The 19465-nt window shown below is 39.0% G+C and overlaps 1 protein-coding gene and 1 pseudogene across 1 annotated transcript in view; one reads left to right on the top strand and one right to left on the bottom strand.

The window, feature by feature from the left end:
- Clcn5 (chloride voltage-gated channel 5) overlaps nt 1-19465 on the bottom strand; it is a 187541-nt gene that overhangs the window by 78587 nt on the left and 89489 nt on the right. The window lies entirely within an intron of this gene.
- Nucleotides 10632-10707, top strand: LOC129669367 (small nucleolar RNA SNORA40; annotated as a pseudogene).

Below are 19465 nucleotides of genomic sequence, written 5' to 3'. Positions count from 1 at the left end.
GGAAGGAAGGAAGGAAGGAAGGAAGGAAGGAAGGAAGGAAGGAAGGAGGGAGGGAAAGAAAGAAAAGAAAGAAAAAGAGAGAGAAAGGGAAGGAAGGAAGGAAGGAAGGAAGGAAGGAAGGAAGGAAGGAAGGAAGGAAGGAAGGAAGGAAGGAAGGAAGGAAAAGAAGAACTTGAAATATTGGGGAGGAGCTCTCAAGCAAATCCTCTATACATGTAGAGGAAATGACTGTTCTTCTATGCCTCTGTGTCTTTAAAAAAGCCAACTGCTTTATGTAGAGTCCTGCCTATCCCCCAGCCCCAAGCCATTTTAATCTGATAAAATGCTACCGAATCCATCTAAGAGCAGCTCAAACAGGCTTTTTCTTCAATACTCTTTATTCAAGCTCCCATGTGAACAGCAGTTTCTTTCACTTTAGTCTTCTGATTACACTATGACTCCATTTATGTTGTTCTAACAAGTTCATGTTGTCTCAGAAAAAGTGTTCAATAAATGTTAAGTGCAGTAAATTCCAATTGAGGAGGAAGGGTTAACAGCTCATCAACACATATCTGTGGTTGATAAGTAACAAATCTTTACCCTGCACTAACAGGGAGGCAACCTGGGGATACAAGAGGAGCTTATGACGCTGTCACTACCTTTCAAGGAATTTATGATTTAGGTGTGGGAAAGCCTTAAATGACACAACAGCTGTGCTGGACTGTTAGAATACAGTTGGCATTTAGAGAATGGAGGAAAGGTGAGAAGCTCCCTAGAAAAGAAAGGTATTTCAGGCCCTGGAAATGAGGTGACCAAAGCCTTGTAGATACATGTTAGTCAAGCATTTACTCTGAACTAGAATACAGGTAAGATGTCTGGGAGAAATTGAAGGACTTGGGAAGCCAAATGGATCTCTATGGTTTCTAAAGAGAAAATGATAAAAATATTGTTTTAGGAAGCAAGTGTGGCAGCTGTTAGAAAAGGCAAAAGTGGAACCAGCTGGGAAAATATTTTACTACTTCTAGTTTCAATAACGGTGGTTTAGTTAAAAGAGAAAGATGGGTTTTGTTTCTTTTTTTTCTTTTTTTATTTTATTTTTCTTTATTAATTACACTTTACTCACTTTGCATCCGCCCCCCCCCCTTGGTTCCCTCCCTCCTCCCGTCCCAATCCCTCCCTTCCTCCACCCTCTGCATGCATGCCTCTCCCCAAGTCCACTGATAGGGGAGGACTTCTTTTCCTTCCTTCTGATCCTAATCAATTAGGTCTCATCAGGAGTGGCTGCCTTGTCTTCTCTGGCCTGGTAATACTGCTTCCCCTTCAGGGATAGGTAATTAAAGAGCAGGCCAATCAGTTCATGTCAGAAGCAGTCCCTGTTCCTATTACAATGGAACCCACTTGGATACTGAACTGCCATGGGCTACATCTGTGCAGGGGTCTTAGGTTATCTCCATGCATAGTCCTTGGTTGGAAGAGCAGTCTCAGGAAAGACCCCTGTGCTCAGATTTTTTGGTTCTGTTGCTCTCCTTATGGAGTTCCTGTCCTCGCCAGATCGTACTGTTTCCCACTTCTTTCCTAATATTCCCTGCACTCTGCCCAAAGGTTGCCCATAAGTCTCAGTATCTACATTGATAGTCTGCAGGGCAGAGCTTTTCAGAGGTCCTGTGTGACAGGCTCCTGACTTGTTCCCTCTTTTCTCCTTCTTCTGATGTCCAGCCTCTTTGCCTTTCTGGATAGGAATTGAGCATTTTAGCAAGAGTCCTCCCTCTTGATTAGTTTCTTTAGGTGTATAGATTTTAGTAGGTTTATCCTATATTATATGTTTATATGAGTGAGTATATACCGTGTGCATCCCTCTGCTGCTAGGATAGCTCACTCAGGATGATCTTTTCCAGATCCCACCATTTACCTGCAAATTTCATGATTTCCTTGTTTTTTATTGCTGAGTAATATTACATTGTGTAGGTATACCACAATTTGTGCATCCATTCCTCCACTGAGGGGCATCTGGGCTGTTTCCAGCTTCTGGCTATTACAAATAAGGCTGCTACAAACATGGTTGAGCAAATGTCCTTATTGTGTACTTGAGAATCTTTTGGATATATGCCTAGGAGTGGTATAGCTGGATCTTCAGGAAGCACTATTCCTAGTTGTCTGAGAAAGCGCCAGATTGATTTCCAGAGTGGTTGTACAAATTTACATTCCCACCAGCAGTGGAGGAGGGTTCCCCTTTCTCCACAACCTCTCCAGCATGTGTTGTCTCTTGAGTTTTTGATCTTAGCCATTCAGATGGGTGTAAGGTGAAATTTTAGGGTTGTTTTGCCAAATCCATTCAATGGAAAAAAGATAGCATCTTCAACAAATGGTGCTGGTCTAACTGGATGTCTACATGTAGAAAAATACAAATAGATCGATATTTATCACCCTGCACAAAACTAAAGTCCAAGTGGATCAAAGACCTCAACATAAAACTAGACACACTAAACCGCTTTGAAGAAAAAGTGGGGAATACCCTTGAACTCATTGGCACAGGAGACAACTTCCTGAACAGAGCACCAACAGCACAGGCTCTAAGAGCAACAATTAATAAATGGGATATCATGAAACTGAAAAGCTTCTGTAAAGCAAAGGATACTGTCCTCAGAAAAAAACGGCAGTCGACAGATTGGGAAAAGATCTTCACCAACCCTATATCTGACAGAGGGCTAATATCCAGTATATATAAAGAACTAAAGAAGTTAAAGAGCAAAAAATCAAGTAATCCAATTTAAAAATGGGGTACAGAGCTAAACAGAGAATTCTCTGCAGAGGAATATCGAATGGCAGAGAAACACTTAAAGAAAGGCTCAACCTCATTAGCCATCAGGGATTTGTTTCTTGATTCATTCAGACAGACTGTGTCTTTGGTGGGAGAATTAAAGCCACTGCCAATAAAATTTACTATTGCCTTTATAGATTTGGGAATATGTATGTATATAATATTCATATACGTACGTAATAAAAACAAAAAAGAGAACATGAACTTGAAAAAAAAGATCAGAGAGGAACACATGGGAGGATTTGGAGAAAGGGAAGGGAGAAATGATTATTATATAATTAAATTTTGTTAAAATTATAAAAAAAATAAAAGAATTGATTTTTTTTAAAAAGTAGAAGAGAGAAAGGGGAAGGAGCACACCTTCCCAGAATTTGTACTAACACCAAGACAAGAGCCAGCTGGTGGGTGTGGACAGGGTGGTGTTAGTTTGTGGTATGACTTGCTGTCATCATCTTTTATTATGATACATTTTGGCTCAAAGAAATTAATATTGCCATGTCAACTAACTTATTCAGCAAAAACAAATATATAAGCCAATATGTGACTGAGGTAACAAAACACATGACCTCTTAAATAAAAATACTCAGTATATTATTTTTTAATTATTTAATTCTTATTAATTATGGTTTATTCACTTTCTATCCCTCTGTAGCTCCTTTCCTCCTCCCCTCCGAATCCCACTCTCCCTCTCTCTTCCCCATCCATGCTCCTCCCCGAGTCCACTGATAAGGGATGGTTTCCTCACCTTCCCTTTGATTCTAGTCTATCAGGTCTTATCGGGAGTAGCTGCATTGTCTTCCTCTGTGGCCTGGAAATGCTGCTTCCCCCTCAGGGAGAGGTGATCAAAGAGCAGGCCAATCAGTTTCTGTCAGAGACAGTCTCTGTCCCCATTACTATGAACCCACTTGGGCACTGAACTGCCATGGGCTACCTCTATGCAGGGGTTCCAGGCCGTCTCCATGAGTGGTCCTTGGCTGGAGTATCAGTCTCAGAAAAGATCCTCGTGCCCAGACTTTTTGTTGCTCTCCTTGTAGAGCTCCTGTCACCCTCCAGGTCTTTCTGTCTCCCCTTTCTTTCATAAGATTCCTTGCACTCTGCCCAAAGTTTGGCTTGGAGTCTCAGCATCTGCTTTAATACTCTGCTGGGTAGAGTCTTTCAGAGGCCCTCTGTGGTAGGCTCCTGTCCTGTTCACTGCTTTCTACCTTTTCCGATGTCTACCCCATTTGCCTTTCTGAATGAGGACTGAGCATCTTACCCTGGAGATAACATAGAACCCCTGCACAGATGTAGACCATGGCAGCTCAGTCTCCAAGTGGGTTCCCTAGTAAGGAGAACAAGGACTCTTCTGACATGAACTTAGTGGCTGGCTCTTTGATCACCTACCCCTGAGGAGGGTCAACATTTCCAGGCCACAGAGGAAGATGACGCAGCCAGTCCTGATGGAGACCTGATAGGCTAGGATCAGATGGAAGGAAAGGAGGACCTCTCCAATCAGTGGACTGGGAGAGGGGCATGTGAAGAGAAGAGGGAGGAGGATGGGTTTGGGAGGGGACAAGGGAGGGGGCTACAGCTGGAATAAAAAGTAATTAAATTGTAATAAATTAAAAAATTAGAAATTATGTATTTCTAGAATTATATATTTCCTTGCTTGGTCCCCCTAGAATTAAGTATTTACTTGCTTGGTCCCCATTGGTGGAACTGAATGGGAAGGACTAGGGGGTATGGCCGTGTTGGAGGCAGTATGTCACTAAGGGCTGGCTATGTGGTTTCAAAAGCCTGCACCACCAACAGTTATCTCTCTGACTCCTGTATGTGGATCAAGGATGGAAACTCCCAGCCACTGCTCCAGCACTATGCTTATCTGTCTGTTGCCACATATCCTACCATAATGTTCATGAACTCAACCTTTGAAACTCAATAAACCCAATAAAATCTTTCTTCTATAAGTAGCCTTGGCCATGGTGCCTCTTCACAGCAATGGAAGAACAACTAAGACACAGGGAAAGAGGCATTGCAAACATTACATATATTTGAAATAAAACAATAAGTATATTACTTAAAATGAAATCTCAAAATTCCCTAACTGTGATAGTGAAAGTAATGGCAGCACAGATATAAAACTATCTGCTATATGGCCACTCTATTCAAAGCCAGGGTTGAGGAAAAACATGCCAGGAGGGTGGGAGGTGGAGCAGAGGTATCAAGTTTAGCATAGGAACAAACCCAATGACACAGAAAAACTAACAAAAACAGAAAGAAAGAGAGAAAAAAGAAAGAGAGAGAGAGAAAATGAAAGAAAGAGAGAGAGAGAAAGAAAGAAAGCCAGAAAGGAAGGAAGACAGAAAGGAAGGAAGGAAGGATCAAGGAAGGAAGACAGCCAGAAAGACAGACAGACAGGAAGGAAGAAAGAAAAACAAAGAAATAAAGATCAAATAACAAAAGTGCTGAAGAAGATAATGGGAGATATGAACCTTTATTCACTGCGAAGAGTGCAAACTATTGCAGCCACTATGGAAATCAGTGTAGAGGTTCCTCAAAAAGCTTAAATCCAATCTATCAAATGAGCCAGATATGTCACTCCTGAAAATATACCTGATGGATTCTATAACATCCTAAAGAGATACCTCCTCAACAATATTCACTGCTATTCTAGTCACAACAGCTAAGTAATAAAAACTGTCTGGCTATCTATCAACAAATGAATGGAAAATGAAAATATGATACTTATATTTTTTTAAAAAAAATGAAATCATGAAACTTGCAAGTCAATAGCTGGAACTGAGTGAAGTAACTCGTGTCCAGAAAGAAAAAACATGGCATATTCACCCTCATATGCAGATCCTAGCTTCTAATCTTTAATTTGTGTGTGTGTGTTTAATTTAGGATAGCTTCAAAAGCCAGGAAACTAGAATACTGTCATTGAGGGAGAGCACAATTGAAGAGAGAAGTTAAATACAACACAGTTGATGTCAAAAACAGAGAGGAAATTTAAGAAGCAGAGGGGCAGTGGGGTGGAAGAGATGAGGGGGTGAAGAGAGAGTGTTAACTAAAATGAAGGGTTAACTAAAAGGAAAACCTACTACTTGAAAAGCCAACTAAAAATATAAAGGGTGATAGTCATTTTGCATGGCTGAATAATGCTATCTCTAATAGCTATGAAATAGTAAACAAAACTTCCAGTACTAAGTATGAAATACTTTCTCATAAGCTGTTGGTCAAGGAGGCCACAGAGGCTTCCAAGACAATACAGGCTATTACCACACCTTTTGGTTGCCTACCAGAACTAGTTGATAAGATCCATTGCTGAAAACATATGTAAGAGAGATGAACCAAACTGTAACTATGCTGGAAGTTTCCTCTATCTGACATGCTCTCATCATGTCAGATGCTTCAATGTACACTAATGGGAGAAAAGACATAAATGGTCTAGATGAGGACCCTAGGACCTACAATACCAATCCACCAGGCAAATGTGTTCTATTGTGCAATAGTGGAATGACTGCAAGAAATGCAACCAAGCAGTCTCTCTACTTGGTTCTGAGGCCTGCTGCCACAAAGGGAATTCATGCCTGGTTAAAAATACAGTTAATAACCCATGGAAGGAGAAGTCTTAAGCCCTATAGGGGAGCTTACTACTATTATTTAGCTAAGTTAACATTTTATCAAGATGGCTTCTAAATACCTATCTCTATAACCACAAACAAATGCTACTCTAAGTTGTAATTAGAGAAACTTTCTCTTCAAACAAATGGTAATACATATAAATACAAGAGTGCCCAAGATGCTTGAAAATAAGTCATAACAGAGTTTTCATCCCCAAAAGGACATTTATAGCAAACCCTCTAAGACTCAAGGAACAAAGTGAAGGATAGAGTGAAAAGAATACAAGAGTCAAGAGATTTGAAGAAAAAAAAAAAAGAACTATAAAATATCATCTTCTGACGACAGTGTCCTTTGCTTTACAGAAGCTTTTCAGTTTCATGAGGTCCCATATATTGATTGTTGTTCTTAGAGCCTGTGCTGTTGGTGTTCTGTTTAGGAAGTTATCTCCTGTGTCAATGAGTTCAACGCTCTTCTCCAATTTTTCTTCTAACAGCTTTAGTGTGTCTGGTTTTATATTGAGGTCTACAGATTGGGAAAGGATCTTCACCAACCCTATAACTGACAAAGGGCTGATGTCCAGTATATATAAAGAACTCAAGAAGTTAAACAGCAACAAATCATGTAATCCAATTAAAAAATGGGGTACAGAGCTAAACAGAGAATTCTCAATAGAGAGATATCGAATGGCAGAGATACACTTAAAGAAATGTTCATCCTCTTTAGTCATCAGGGGAATGCAAATTAAAACAACACTGAGATTTCAGCTTACACCCATCAGAATGGCCAAGATCCAAAACTCAAGTGACAACACATGCTGGAGAGGTTGTGGAGGAAGGGGAACCTCTACTGCTGGTGGGAATGTAAACTCGTACAACCTCTCTGTAAAGCAATCTGGTGCTTTTTCAGACAATTAGAAATAGCGCTTCCTCAAGATCCAACTATACCACTCCTAGGCATATATCAAAAAGATGCTCAAGTACGCAATAAGGACATTTGCTCAACCATGTTTGTAGCAGCTTTATTTGTAATAGCCAGAATCTGGAAACAACCCAGATGCCCCTGAACTGAGGAACGAATACAACAATTGTGGTACATCTACACAATAGAATATTACTCAGCAATAAAAAACAAGGATCATGAAATTTGCAGGTAAATGGTGGGAACTGGAAAAAAATCATCCTGAGTGAGGTGTCCCAGAAGCAGAAGGACACACAGGGTATATACTCACTCATAAGTGGATATTAGATGTATAATATAGGATAAGCTTATTAAAATCTATACACCTAAAGAAACTAAGCAAGAAGGAGGACGCTGGGTAAGATGCTCAGTCTCCATTCAGAAAGGCAAAGAGGATGGACATCAGAAGGAGAAAACAGGGAACAAGTCAGGAGCCTGCCACAGGTGGCCTCTGAAAGGCTCTATCCTGCAGGGTATCAAAGCAGATGCTGAGACTTATGGCCAACCTTTGGGCAGAGTGCAGGGAATCTTATGAAAGAAGTGGGAAATAGTAAGACCTAGAGAAGACAGGAGCTCCACAAGGAGAGCAACAGAACCAAAAAATCCTGGCACAGAAGTCTTTTCTGAGACTGATACTACAACCAAGGACCATGCATGGAAATAACCTATAACCCCTGCACAAATGTAGCCAATGGCATCTCAGTGTCCAAGTGGGTTCCATAGTAATGAGGACAGGGACTATCTCTGATAGAAACTGATTGGCCTGCTCTTTGACCACCTCCCCCTGAGGGGCGAGCAGCCTTACCGGGCCACAGAGGAAGACAATGCAGCCACTCCTGATGAAACCTAATTGACTAGGATCAGAAGGAAAGGAAGACCTCACCTATCAGTGGACTTGGGGAGGTGCATGCGTGGAGAAGGGGGAAGGAGAGTGGGATTGCGAGGAGAGGAGGGAGGGAGCTACAGGGGGAATAGAAAGTAAATAAAGTATAATTAATAATTTTTTTTGAAAAATGTCGTCTTCTGGACATGACAGACAATGCATTATTAGAAAGTCTAAATATTTCAAGAATAAAAGAATCTAATTTGAAATTTTTAGGTCCATATATTATAATTTTGTTTTGTTTTGTTTGAGATGGGGGGGTGTCTTTTTATGTAGCCCAAATGGACTCAGAACTCAGTATGTAGACAAGGCTGGCCTGGAACTCATGGTCATCTTGCTTCAGCCTCCTAAGTAGTTAGTATCATAAATAGAGACCATTGTGACCATTGTGACTCTATAAATAGAGACCATTCTAACCTAAGTCCCCATGGCTACCTTTATATAACTTCATATCATACTATTGAAATTGATCTAAATGAACAAGTAGGCAGAGATATTACTGTATGTATTTTCTTCAATAAAATATGGCAGAGGCCAATCCCAACACTTGGGGAGGCAGAGGCAGGCACATCTCTGTGAGTTCAAGTCCAGCCTGATCAACAAAGTGAGGCCAGAATAACTAAGGTTACACAGAGAAACCCTGTCTTGAAGGGAAAAAAAAAAGACAGGCTTAGTCTTATCAATTTTAGTCTTCTATAAAGAAATTATAATCAATACTTATTAGCATTAGGTTAACAAGAGACTGTAACAATGGATCAAGAATATTAGAAAACATTTTGATAAACCAACGGCAAACAAAACAAAAAAACTGCAAGAATCACTTTTAAGGATTGAGGGAATTGTAGACATTATAACAGAAAACACAGCATTAGAAAATATACTATACTACAATCATTCCAGACTTTTAAAAAGAACACAAATCTAGATGTGGTACACGTCCCACTACTATGGCTAAGGCAGGAGAATTGCCAAGAACTCAAGACCAGCCTGGAGTACATATTAAGGCTCTATCTTACAAAAACAAACAAAAAGAGGCTGGAGGATCAATACAAATTCAAGGCCAGCCTGGGCTATATAGTGGGTTCTAGTACAGCTTGGGCTACAGAGTAAGACCATGTCTAAAAAAGTAAGTATGTGGAGTACAACAAAATTTAAAAGAACACAGATTATCATATTTATCCCAGACATGAAGAACATATAATTCCCAAAGAGGTATCCCACACCTTGCACTGCAATTTTCATTTACTATCAATGTATTTCTAAGAGCAGCATTGTCCATCCAAACAGAGTAACTCCATTTGAACTCTCCTTTTTTTAAGTCAAATGTTGAAATTAGGTTCCACGTGGCTTTTCATACATCCTGAACTCTAACTAACTTACCCACAACTCCTTCATCTTCACCTCCTCAATCCCAATAATCCTTTTACTCTCAGTATACTCCCATTTTCTTTCATTTGACATCTACTATCTTCCAAGTAATTTATCAATTGAGTTGTGAGATAGTAGGCTTTCATATGGTTTATATAGCCTCCCTTTGTGTTAACTCTCTACTCCACCCCCTACCATCCCCTACATTCCTTCACCTCTCCCTGCTTAAGCCTTTTCATCTCCAGTATTCCACGTCCCTGTTTTCATTTTAAGTATAATCTATCTTCCCTCCCTTATCATGCCACAGCGCCTAGAAGGCTCTATTTTAGCTTCCTGCTTCTTCTTGTTTTCTACGTTAAACACGCAAGAGATTTAAAGCTAGATCTATCTGAGAGTTAACATACAATGTTTGTTTTTCTGGGCTAGAGTTACCTCATTCGGTATCATCTTTCCCAGGTCCATTCATCAACCTTCAAATCTCATGATCTCATTTTTCTCCCAGCAGACTATTATTCCATTGTGTATATGGGCCACATTTTTCTTGTCTACTCATCTGTTGGTGGACATCTAGGTTGGTTCTTTTCCCTAGGTATTGTGAACAGAGCTGCAATACTCACACTAAATGAATAAATGGTCAAACAAGTTTCTACAGGAAGGAAGAAAACAACAGTCTTAATCAGCTATGACACCTACGAACCACAATGATGATCAGAATGGTACAATACTCTTAAGAGTGTAGTAGTGGATTATATATCTTTGTGGTAACCAACATCTACTCTGATTTAAGACCCTCTCCACAAGACAGAACCCACTACTGTTACTGGAAACCTAGCCAACTATCCAGGGCTAGTGAAGTCTTAGATCTTACAGGAGAACCTACAACCACCACTTTACCAAACCAGAATAATCCTAACTATACTCTAAATTGTATTCTTATACCCACAGATAAGGAGGGATTGTCAGAAGAATAAGGAAGGGAAGTGGTGTAATTATATATTTTCTGAAAAAAAGGAAGTATTTAAATAAATAAATAAATCTTTTCTTGAAACCCAAATCTCATTGTTCAGCATGAATTTTGATACATATAAGAAGGAATATGATACAGAAAATAATTCAAAAGAATGATAGTATTGAAAATGAAGTTTGTTTCCAGAATGAGGTCAAGTGTTCAAGATGCTTACCTTACCCTGAAGAGACACTTGGTTTCAGTGTAGCACTTCCATATTCTATTCACAGATCCATAGTATTCTCAGTATGATAGGAATGAGTATGATCTAAACTCAGTTCTTAAGAGATATGTGGGATGTCAGGAAATGAGAGGCAAATCTATCTTAAAAATTATTCTGAAAGTGAATTGCTTGAAGAAATTAATGCCAAATACCTTCAATAGAGAACTTTGACATTGTCATTAATACATCTTTAATTCATAGAGAGATAAAAGACTGAAAGAATTATGGGCTGGAAGCACAACTGGGTTAAGCATCAGTTCTTTGAAAGGCTACTCTCTTGAGAACTCTTAAACTTCAGTGACCTGGCTGGACAGCAAAGGAATTGCATATGAAATCCCTCAAATAAAAATTTATTGACTTTTCAAGAAAAAGAAATACTGAACATCAAAAACATTGTAACAGAAATTCAAAAACTCCTTAGATGGGTTCATGAATGGATCGGACACAGCAAAGGAAAAAAAAATGTGGTAAGATTAAAAATTTTACTAAAGAAACTTGGCACACCAAGTTCAAAGAGAAAAAATAATTAAAAATCATACTGTGCAAGAACTATGGCATAATTAGGGAAGATGAAACACATATACAGCGGGACTATCAGAAAAGAATTAAGAACAGAAGGAATGTGTGGTAATAATGATTTCAATTGTGAAAAGGGTTCATTGTGTAAAAGTGTATGGAGCCAGACCTGAATTCAAATCCCTACCATCCATGGGAAAAAAAACTAGATATGGCTGTGTGTGTCTGCAGCTGCAGCTACAGAATCAGGGGTCAGAGACAGGTAGATCATGGGAGTGTGCTGGCCAGCCTCCCTAGCCAAATCAGCAAGCCAGGCTCAGTGAGAGTTCCTGCCTGAAAGAAGTAAGGTAGAGAGTGAAAATAATATGATACCTGTATTCTTCCTCTGGCCTCTACAACATGTGTACATGTGCATACACAAACACATGTACACATGTATAAGAAATAATAATTATGACCAGGAATTTCCTAAAATTAATAATCAATACCAAATATAAATGCAGAAAGCTCAAAATATACCAAAGAGGATAAATGCCTCTACACACACAAAAAAAAAAAAAAAGAAAGAAAAAAGAAAATCAAAATGAAAGAATGGAAAGAGAAGTGGGAAAGGTGGAATGTGGTAAAAACTATTATTTTTTTTTTACTTTAGGAAACTTGAACAAGCTCACTGTGTAAGTAGAGTAAAATTAGAGAAGAGGAAGAGGAATAAGTGTTTGCATCTGAAAGGCTCCCCCAAGCTTATTGCTGAAAGAGTGACTCCCAAAGCAGTAGTATTCACAGGGGAAGCTTGCGCAAGGTGATTGGATTGTGAGACTCTGACCTCTTAAACAGATTAATCCATCAAGGAGTTCATATTTTGATACCATTACTGAGAGGTAGTAGAAACTACTGGAGGTAAGCCAACTTCACTCCATGTCCTACAAGAATACAGCATTTCTTTTCAGTGCCGGGGACTGAAACCAGGCCATCTTGCATGTGAGGCAAGCACTCTAGCAACTAAGCATATCCCCTGAAAGCTTATATCAAGCACTGGGCTCCCTCCTTGCTTTGTTTTCCAGCCATCACGAAAGGAGCAGTTTTGTTATACTATGTTTTACATGCCATGGTGGTCTGCCTTACTTGGGATCAAAAGTAGTGGACCTAGCAAACTATAGATTCTTTGAAATATGAACCAGAGTAAACATGTGTTCCTTCCAGTCGATTTCTTGCTAATATATTGTCACAGTGATGGAAAGCTAACAGAAATCAACAGAAAAAGTCAGCAAAATAAAAAGCTTGTTCTTTGAAAACATTACTAAACTTCTAGTCAGATCAACCAAACCAAACCAAACAAAAAACCAAAGGATACAATTCACTAATATCAAAGACAAATCAAAGCTGGGTATGATGATACATTCAATCCTAGAACTTAGAAGGCTAAAGCAAGAGGATCTTGAGTCAAAGGCCAACCTCGTTTACATAGGAAGCTCAAGGACAGCTTAAGCTATATAGCAAGACTGTATCTTAAAAAAAAAAAAAAAAAACGGAAAAAGGGCTTCACTATTGGTTTCATGGAAATTTAAAACATAATAAAGACATATTATTAACAGTTCTGTGTCTACATGTTTATTAAAGCCTAGATGAAAAATTAATAATCTTGAAAAATAAAATGAATCCACTAAAATTAATATAAGAAAAACAAGACTGTGAAACCAGGCCTACATTCATTTAAATAAACTGAATCAGTAGAAAAATTTCAAATCAGAAAATACAAATGAGTTCAACCAGTGTATTTTACTATACTACACATTTGATCAGGAATCATGTTCATTCTCTATAATCTCCTTCATTCTATGATGCCAGCATTAGCCTAACACCAAAATTACATAAAAGAAATCATAAGAAAACTATAAACCAGTATCTCTTATGAACATAGATATGAAAATATTGAATAGATCATTAGCAAGTCAAATACAACAACACATAAAAAGGAATCATACACCATGTAAAGACATGGCTGCACCTTAAATGTGGAAGAATAAGTAAACAAAAAAAAGGGGGGGGCTTTGTGAAAAGGTGGCAACTATGTAATTCCAAGATGTACAGTCTAGAAAAGATAAAACTGTGGAGACAATAAAATATGGATTTAGAGTAGGTGAGAATAAAGTGAAGAGGCAGGGAACTGATGATGCTATAATGGTAGACAGTGAATATATACATACATACATACATACATACATACATACATACATACATACATGAATTCAATGATGGATTAATCTGTTTAAGAGCTCAGAGTCTCACAATCCAATCACCTTGCGCAAGCTTCCCCTGGGAATACTATTGCTTTGGGAGTCAGGCTTTCAGCAATAAGCTTGGGGGAGCCTTTCAGATGCAAACACTTATTCCTCTTCCTCTTCTCTAATTTTACTCTACTTATACAGTCAGTACAAATGTGATTGAGTTTATATATTTCTGCTTTGATTTATCTCTTCAGTGTTAAAATTTTAGTTTTTACCATATACCACCATTTTCCCCCTTCAGGCCTTTTTTTTTGTGTGTGTGGGGTAGAGACATTTATCTGCTTTGATGTATTTTGAGCTTTCTGCATTTATGTTTGGTATTGATCATTGTTGAAAATTCTTATTATTTTTTGTGCATGTGTTTCTATGTGCTCATGATGATATATATATATTATGATATATATCATATATATATGATACATATATGATACATATGTATATATATGTACCATATATATGTACACATATACATATATATGTATGCATATGCATGCATGTATGTATATATGTATATACATGCATATATACATATATGATACATATATACATATATATCATACATATATATGATATATATACACATATATATCATATATATGTATATATACACATATATGTGTATATATATATTATATGTGTATATATATATATATATATATGATATATATATGGTGTTTGGACCCATCAGCTATACACATAGAAAGAAGCCCTGCCAAGCACACTGGTACTTGCCTATGTAGCCAAATACTTGAGAGCTAAAGCACAGAAGCTCCAGTCTACAGTAGACAACATAATGAGAACCTGTCTCCAAAAAAATGGCATGAGTTACGGTGCAGTCCTTTAAACTCAGGAAGTTAAGACAGGAGGATCTTGAGGTCCAAACCAGCTTATGCTCTACAGCAAGACAATGTCTCAAACGAATAAGTAAAAAAAGAAGGAACTCTAATATAAACTATGGACTTTTGCAACATATTACAATGTATTAACACTGGTTCACCATTAGTAACAACTTGTTAATATTTTCCAGTCAGCTCTTGTGATAAACCTAAAACTGCTCTCAAAAATTTAAAAAACAAAACAAAACAACAACAACAAAAAATTTAAGTAGACCAAAGAGCAGTTTACTCAAAAGGAAACACTGGTTAGAAATACCCTGTAAGTGGGATGAGGAGATGGATGACCCAGTCATTAAAAGAACTTGCTTTTTTCCCCAGAGAACTGGGGTTCAGTTTGTAGCATCCACATGATGGTGCACAAGCACATGAAACTACAGTTCAGGAATTCCAATAACCACTCTGGTCTCTGCAGGCATCAGGCATGCACATGGTGCATATACAGCCTCATAAACTGAAATGAATACGCTTATATTTAAAGTACCCTATGAGGGTGGGGCCAGAGGTAGAGCTAGGAGGATTGAGAGACTCTTGGCTACACAGGGGACTTAAAGCCAACCTAGGCTACATGAGAGTCCATCTCCAAAAATAAAAAAAAGTCATCCTATAAAATGATGATCTGTGCAGATATTTCTCTACTAATTTAAGAATAGAAGCCTTGAGATGCCCATTGTGCTTACAGCTATGAAATGTTATTACCCTTTAAGAACATGGAAAGGAATCTTAGAGAGATAATGCAGAGACAGTGGCTGCCTTTGTCATGAACTCGGTTGCCTGCTCTTTGATCACTTACTCCTAGCCACGCAGCCTTACCAGGCCACAAAGGATGAGGATCCAGGCAGTCCTGATGAAAAAGGAGGAGAAATCCCCCTTTCAGTAAACTAGGGAAAGGGGATAGGGGAAAGAGGATGGGGCGGTTAGACTAGACTGGAAGAAGTTGGGGGAGGGGGCTTCAATCGGGTATATAATGAATAAATTGTAAAAACAAAAAACAAAACACCAGATTATTACAGAAATAAAAAAAATGAATGGGTCAAGTGGTAGTGGTAATTATCCCTATAACCCCAGTACCCAAGAAGAATGCTATGAATTCAGGGCCAGCCTAGGCAACATTGTAACCCTTTGTTTCCAAAATACCAATATGTAAATGAATGAATGAGTGAATGAATGAATGAATGATAGAGGCAAAGGCAGGAACCTTTATGGAATGAAATCCTAAGTAAATCAATACACAAAGTGATGGACAGACAGACAAAAATAGAGTATATTTTCTTACTACATGGCTATAGTAAGAAAATGTACTACAATAAGGTAATCTACAATCTTTTAATTTCCATATTATATGTTTTGCATATAAAATTAGTGAAAAGAGAGACACTTCCCTGTTCTTCACTCGAGAACAATTTGTGGTAGACATCTCAAGGCCATTCATACTCTTGCCTATAGGTTCTGAATAATAAAGGAGTATTTTACAAGCTCAAACTTTAAAACCTCCCTATAGAATACAGAGATTCTAAAAGAATGAGCACATTTCTTTTCCTCCAAGGGCATAGTGAAGAAAAATAGTTGTAGGGAAAAAAACTGTACATTTGTGGAGGATTTACAAGGTGTATAGGCATTTAAGCTTATATTCTATCCCAATTGCTGTCTAGTGTGTTTATCACTGTGTCCATGTACACTGTTGATCCAGATGGAGTTCATTCTCTAAAGGTGCCCACCAGGGACTACACGCAGTAATTATTGCATCCTCAACATTAAACTGAATGCCCAATACACAGGATACACTAGACATTGGAAAGGGATGAAGGCAGATCTAAAAGTTCTTTGTCCTTGTAGTGAATCCTTAGCTAGAAACCATAGATGAGACAATGCTCACCTCTAGGCTGAAAGGAAGTAGGGGAACATATCTGAAGGTTTGGGCTCCTGAGCCCATCCTGTATAAACTATAAGGGACAGAATACAGAGAAAGCTCACACCTTTACTTTCCAGGTACATGAGTATTATACAATGACAGTTAGGCTATAATGAAGGAACTAGAGTGCCTGAAATTTCTTAAATAATCTGTTAGGGGCTTCCCTGATATACATTAATTACTCGAAAAATTATTTTACACAAGAAAAGGAGGGAGAAAGGAAGGGAGGGAGGGAAGAAAGGAAAGACTGACACACAGGGTCCCTGTCCTTCTTGATGCAGATGAACTCACCTTCTATGAACCCTTGCCCAGGTGCATTGCATTGAGATAGCACTAGCACCCAGATAGCAAGGATTAGAGAGGGGGAGCAGAGGAGAAGGATCAGGGCCTTGAGTACTCAGTGTGGAAAACATTGCTGTACTATAAACCTATGTGAAATCAGGAATGAAAAGTCTTACACTTGGAGTGTTTCTGTAGATAAAAAGTCCCATTTTGCGACCCAAGACCAATTTAGAACGTGGAAATTCCCCTCTCCTACACATCTCTTTTGAGGGTAAGAGATAGTCTGTCTTGGGGACTACCACCTGCTCAGCATAGCATCAGCAAAATTCTAAATGTTCAGTTCATACCTGTGGAGGGAGAAATGAGGAAGCATTGGTTCACAGGTAATCGGCCTTCTTTAAGAAGTGAAAGGCCCCTCTAACTGTCCTAGAGTGTGTGCTTCACCAACACTTATATCTAGATGACAAGGATGTGAGAGACACACAGAGAAAGGCAAGCAGAAGGCTCTGTCTGGAGGTGTACTCCACACTATGTATGAAGAGATGATAAAAAAAAAGCCTATATTCTCATACCCTGAGTTCACTTACCCGTGGAAAGCTGGGCATCATGAGGAAGTCTAAGCTCTATAGGCTCAGTAGACAGTAAAGCTGGCATCTCAGACAGCTTAGTTCACTGCAGCATGAATTCAACAAATCTGTTGAAATGATGGATGACCAGAACAAAATGCAAATACAAGTGACCCATTAAAAGAACAGGAAAAATGACAAGAAGTGGAGCATAGGCCTTTTCTATGCAAAGGCAAGGCTTAGGCTTTGCATCTTTGCATACGTCCAATGCGCTGATAAGAACATTCATGCAAGAAAAATGGGACAGGCCTCTAATATCAGAACTTGCAAGACCGAAGCAGGAAGATTATGAAATTGCAGCCAACCAGACTATATTGCAAGATTTTGTCTCAAAAGGCAAACAAAGGAAAAAAAACAGACAACATTCATGCTGGGGCTGGGGCTTTAAGAACAGGTAAGGGTAAGACCTGGGGTTTAGACACCTATACAACATATGTGCATTTTAGTGTGTGAGAAAGCTCAAACTCCTGCAGATAAGCTTAGATAGTGATGTCTCCTCTCCTGCCTTTTAGATTTTCAGAGAAACACATCTACACTTCTATATGTCACTTGTGCATGCACGTGATACCATGTCTATGTATGAGAGAATGGGAAAGCTAAGTTGCTATTTCCCTGAATGACTGCTCCCTCAGTAGGAAACCACCTTTCTTTTACCATGCATCTCTCCTCTGGAGAGAAGGCCTAGAGAAAGCTACTTTCTTCTACAGAGCATTCCCACCGCAATGCATAGCATGGCAAGAGTACGCAGTAAACATGTGCTAATTGAATAATCTGGCACATGATTCATAATGAGAAGGCTCACTGTCCTGGAAGCCATGCACATAAGAGGCGTTTTGATAAGTTACAACTCTGATATGCATTGGGTAAGGGGAGAAGGAGCAGTTTCTTTTTTGAACACCAAGTATGTGTCTATTTAGAGCATTACACATGTGCCTACAGAAATTATGCCAAGGCTTTTCTCTTTGTTATGTATTCATTTACCCTCATGTCCTCACCAAGTGTGGGAATGAGAAGGTGGGAGAGGTGAAATCAGGATCTCCTAGACAGCCTGCATGAACATATATAAGGAAGAAGGAAGAGGGGAGCTCTTTCCTTTCTATCCCCTCACCTGACTTGATTTGATGATTCTAAAATTTGAATGATCATCAGAATCAACCAGAAGGCTTAAAAGGAATAGAAGCAGCCAGGTGTGGTGGTGTAACCCCAGCACTCTGAGAGGCAGAGGCAGGTGGGTCTCTGTGAGTTCAAGTCCAGCCTGGTCTACAAAGTGAGTTTATATTAGCCAAGGCTACACAGAGAAACCCTGTCTCAACAAAATAAAACAAAAGGAATATAAGCTGCTATGTTTTATGACTTGACAGGTCAGGGGTGGAATTCCACATTTTGTACAATTTCCCCTGTGATGCTGCTAGTTCGGGGACCACACTTTGAGAACCACCAATGTAAATGGTCATCCAAAACATGAAACATCTGGACAGAGTGGTACACCTTTATAATCTCAGCACTAAAAGTCTGAGGCAGGTAGATCAGGAGATCAAGGCCAATCTGGAACATACAACAAGTTCCAGGTATGTGTAGACTACTTAGCAAAACCTCATCTGAATAAAAAATATGTATGCTCTAAAGACTACTCTTTTTAACATGGATGAGATTCACTTTTCATTTTGGATCTCATGTTAGTCAGGCCAACCTCCAAACCTGTGTAGGCAAGGATGACCGAAGGAGATGGATATGAGAGAATCAGTGTGAGGGACAGAGCTACACAGTAAGATCCTGTCTCCAAACAGAAATGGTGGTAGCAATAGAGGGGAAATCACTCGGTCCAAATGTCTGCATGCTGATAGCAGGAAAGCGATGGCACAATAGGTTCCATCTCCCCGCTTCCTGGGAGTGACAGAGTCCTCTGTACATAGGGCCCGTGTGTTTAGGTATATCTGGGGGCATAAGGAAAGGGGAAGAGTTTGGGAAATCTCATATTTCAGAGCCTGCACAAACTCATTCACACAGAATGGAAATTAAGGAACATACAGATCTAGGTCATTCAAAAGCAGCCTGTCAGTCTATAACACTGAAGGATCTTGGTGTGTTTATTAGTCCCTGAATAGAGTAGCACC

The sequence above is a fragment of the Psammomys obesus genome, unplaced genomic scaffold, assembly GCF_907164565.1.
Source record: "Psammomys obesus unplaced genomic scaffold, mPsaObe1.curated_primary_1811, whole genome shotgun sequence".
NCBI lineage: Eukaryota > Metazoa > Chordata > Mammalia > Rodentia > Muridae > Psammomys > Psammomys obesus.
The sequence above is the reverse complement of the archived record's forward strand: the minus strand, read 5'-3'. Positions and strand labels throughout refer to the sequence as shown.